We start from the raw sequence: 4771 nt of genomic DNA, 5'->3' as shown, positions 1-4771 counted from the left end.
CGCAATACGCTGTAGAGGTTTAATTCCCAGGTCGATTGAGGATCCCCGAGTAATCACGCGTGTGGTTATCGCGATCAAAGCCAGCTTAAGATGTTTCGTAAACTGAATAGCTAATGACTACATGGCACATTACGATTTTTATAGAACTGAAGCAAGACTAATGTTTTTAAAAGGCCTATGTCATAGTTTATTGCGTAAAGAAAAGCACCGTAAGTGTAAGTAATCTCATGATTTCGAGTGCGATTTGGAATAAATAAGCACGAGCAAATATTTCAAAGACTAAGATAATTGCACGAGAAAATAGAGCTTTACGCAGCGCATCTTCGAAAATTTCCGAAAATATTTGCAAAATTCCCATTAATGTTGGAAAATGATCTGAAAAACTTCTGTTCATCTTGGGCAATCTTCGGATAATCTTCGGACCTTTTCGGATACCTGCGGACATCTTCGGTTTGGGTGATCTACGGAGGTGTTATTGGTCGGTAGATTCAGACATTGTGCGTTCGCGAGTGAAGACATAGTCAATGCATGATTGAGAAGTGCGCCACGAAAATCAGCTGTATAGCTAATAGAGACCTTAAGATCTACGTTTACCTCAAACGTCTAAGTGCGGTTTAAGGTTAGACGTTTGACGTTCGCCGTTTAGACGTTTGTCGATTTAGACTGGATTAAATTGGAGCGAATAGAAATCATTCCGTCCTTAAATTGGAAAGTGTTAAAATAACGCCGATTTTGGAAAAAAAACAGCCGCCATATTGGATTTCTACTTAGGTTGAGTGCCTCGCCTACAAACAGCAACAAAAGGTTAGGTAATTTTTAATTTCCCTAAACACTATAACCAATTTGTAGAAAAAGGGTTACTTTATTCGATTTAGAATTTATACGTGGCATAAAATAAAATTTAAGGCAATAAAGCTTGAGGTAAAGGTCTTACGTAAAAACCTACCCCTTCAGTAAAGTTCAAAACGTAAGTCGAAAATTTTAAACGTGAGGTCTGCCTTTGGTTCGTCGTTTCGTGGATCTCGACGATCTAAAAGTCTCCAATGTGTAATAATGCATGGAGAGTAATATATCTATTTCCCTTGGTCATCCTTATGAGATGACATTAATGCTGATAAACTTAACACAAGATTTAGTCGATTATCTTCTAGTTATCCGTCAAATCACCAAAGGCATGATGAAATGGTGAACAAATACAGCAGTTGACAAGAACTCACCGAAACCAAGAAAGAAATCACCGAGTGGATCGGTGGATCGGTAGTTTGCCGAAATTATGCTACAAAATAGATCCATTATATCTATTTAACCTTACCGACGTGCAAAACAATGGTTCTTTACCAAGTAAGCTTTTATCTTTCTCGTTTCCTTTAAACATCGGACGCCATGCAAATTTACAAATTAAATGGGACCGCGAAATTATCAGCTTTTACCTAAATTACTGCTTGCGTTCCAAAAAAAAACAAATAACACGTTGGTGAGGAAAATTTACCGCATGTACAATCAACCTGCGCTCTCAAACTACGGCAGCCCTTGACTCCCTGAGCTTGAGCGATACACGAGATCACGAATTCGCGGTATTGACTGGGGAAAACGAGAAATACAAACTGTCATCTTAAGTTTTTAGGTATGTAGTGATTAATAGCAAGTAGTTTAAAGACGCTAAGCGGGCTCATTTCGAAATATATCAAATAATAGGCTCGTACTTGAACGTGAGCATGCCGTTGGTTGATTTCTGTTAATTAAACACTTCGACGGAACCAACAATTTATGTTGTATCAATGCCCACGTGCAAACGTATCTAAGAACCACAAATAATCAACTGCCTCATTTGTTATGTTTTACGCAGGTTCCATTATTTGATCGACACTGTTGTCCGTGTAGGCCGACAGCACACCAAGGAGCCATGTTTGTCCCTTTGATGCTTATCATTTCCCTGACAAGCTTAGCTATACCCGGTGGCAGAGGAACCGAAGAAACCAGAGGAACTCCGAAGACCAAAGAAACAGCAGAGCTTGGAAAAGCCATTAACCTCGCAAAAACTAACCTACTGGAGGACTTCAAGGAACGCGAAGCGAGCATTTTTGAGGCTTTCCCTTCACAATGCTACAAAAAAGAAAACCTAAACTCCACAAGAAGTCATTTTGAATATTATCAAAGTACTAAGTCTTTTTACTCAAAATTGGCCTCCCAAGCTGGATTAGATGCCTCACTGGAGTCAGCCTATTCCCTGAGCGCTACGCTCAATAGTGTTACACAGAAGACAAGTTCAAGAAAATCGAATGTGAGTGGAATTTCCTTAATCGTCGAGGCATTATCAGAAAAGATCCATCTGGACAAAGACTGTTTAAATGACGAAAGCTTCGAGTTCAAGAAAAGCTTTATGGATACCTTGGAACGATTGCCGTTGAAGATTGAAAAACCCTGGCTGAAGAATTCGTGGAGGTCATATCATGATTTCTTGGATCATTACGGTTCCCATATTGTTACTTCCGTTTTGCGTGGAGCAAGAATAAAGCAAATGTCATTCTCACGGAGCTCTGAATCTTACAGTGAAAGAGATTTCCAGGTGAAAAGCTGCGTCGCGTTAGCAGGCCCCACAACGGCCGTAACAAAGGTCGGCGTCGCTGCGTGTGCAAATGTGACTGATACTGAATCCAAGAAGGCTAGCGAAATGAGCACGATTGACAAAATATTCATTAGAGGAGGAAGCAAGGAAACCCGTAGCCAGTTGTTATATGACAGGTCTAAGGAACTGATTCAACAGCTTATGAATGAAGCCGCAGAAACACATTCATCAATCCAGCACACCTTCAGAGCCATTTGGAAAGTTTTACAAAGCCGCTTTCATCACCCAACTACGTCAGAGACCTAAACCTGCAGTATTACTACCTGGGCTTCTTGAATTATGGCTGTCCATACGTGAAAAGTGGAGAACTTAAAATACAGACAATATGTGGCTTCATAGCTCAGTTGGTAGAGCATCGCACCGGTATCGTGGAGGTCACGGGTTCGAATCCCGTTGAAGCCCGGATTTTTTCAGGCTTCGTCTTTCCAATTGCTTAAATTGGAAAATTAACTGCGATGATCATTCTTCACTTTCATCTACAGCCGCAGTTCGTATATGAATTATTTCATATAAACTTCACATCATTTCACTCCTCACGGGAAGATATGAACTCAATTAATTGACCTCGCTCCCAATATGTGGCTTCATAGCTCAGTTGGTAGAGCATCGCACCGGTATCGCGGAGGTCACGGGTTCGAATCCCGTTGAAGCCCTGATTTTTTCAGGCTTCGTCTTTCCAATTACTTAAATTGGAAAATTAACTGCGATGATCATTCTTCACTTTCATCTACAACCGCAGTTCGTATATGAATTATTTCATATAAACTTCACATCATTTCACTCCTCACGGGAAGATATGAACTCAATTAATTGACCTCGCTCCCAATATGTGGCTTCATAGCTCAGTTGGTAGAGCATCGCACCGGTATCGCGGAGGTCACGGGTTCGAATCCCGTTGAAGCCCTGATTTTTTCAGGCTTCGTCTTTCCAATTACTTAAATTGGAAAATTAACTGCGATGATCATTCTTCACTTTCATCTACAACCGCAGTTCGTATATGAATTATTTCATATAAACTTCACATCATTTCACTCCTCACGGGAAGATATGAACTCAATTAATTGACCTCGCTCCCAATATGTGGCTTCATAGCTCAGTTGGTAGAGCATCGCACCGGTATCGCGGAGGTCACGGGTTCGAATCCCGTTGAAGCCCTGATTTTTTCAGGCTTCGTCTTTCCAATTACTTAAATTGGAAAATTAACTGCGATGATCATTCTTCACTTTCATCTACAACCGCAGTTCGTATATGAATTATTTCATATAAACTTCACATCATTTCACTCCTCACGGGAAGATATGAACTCAATTAATTGACCTCGCTCCCAATATGTGGCTTCATAGCTCAGTTGGTAGAGCATCGCACCGGTATCGCGGAGGTCACGGGTTCGAATCCCGTTGAAGCCCTGATTTTTTCAGGCTTCGTCTTTCCAATTACTTAAATTGGAAAATTAACTGCGATGATCATTCTTCACTTTCATCTACAACCGCAGTTCGTATATGAATTATTTCATATAAACTTCACATCATTTCACTCCTCACGGGAAGATATGAACTCAATTAATTGACCTCGCTCCCAATATGTGGCTTCATAGCTCAGTTGGTAGAGCATCGCACCGGTATCGCGGAGGTCACGGGTTCGAATCCCGTTGAAGCCCGGATTTTTTCAGGCTTCGTCTTTCCAATTGCTTAAATTGGAAAATTAACTGCGATGATCATTCTTCACTTTCATCTACAACCGCAGTTCGTATATGAATTTTTTCATATAAACTTCACATTAAAATACAGACATTCGACTACACCGAGAGGTCCAACGACCAGTATCCAGAGTTCGAGTGTACTCTCGCTAAAGAGGGTTGCCACAGCGACGACGACTGCCATTACCAACCCATTTGGTGTTCCTGTCGAGGCGACACATGTGTCTTCTACAAGAAAGAGGAACAAGATACAGGAATAGTTAAGGAAAATGCATACGCTGACACTAAAGAGAACACGGCATGGCAAGGTTGCGACTGGAAGCTGGCTGGGTCTTGGTGTGTTTGCAAAAACACCCATCTTGATTGGCGGAAAGTTGTGTGGGCCTTACCCAACAAGGATTACGTCGCACGTAACTCAGTAGCTAACCATGGCGCTCACCGCAAGGCAA

At 41.3% G+C, this 4771-nt stretch overlaps 1 pseudogene; it reads left to right on the top strand.

The window, feature by feature from the left end:
* Positions 1 to 225: 225 nt before the first annotated feature.
* The window catches only part of LOC145472052 (DELTA-alicitoxin-Pse2b-like), a 4787-nt pseudogene continuing 241 nt past the window's right edge, over positions 226 to 4771 (top strand).

Source organism: Orbicella franksi, unplaced genomic scaffold (genome assembly GCF_964199315.1).
Source record: "Orbicella franksi unplaced genomic scaffold, jaOrbFran1.1 SCAFFOLD_176, whole genome shotgun sequence".
Taxonomy (NCBI): domain Eukaryota; kingdom Metazoa; phylum Cnidaria; class Anthozoa; order Scleractinia; family Merulinidae; genus Orbicella; species Orbicella franksi.
This window is presented reverse-complemented; position numbering and strand designations above follow the sequence as displayed.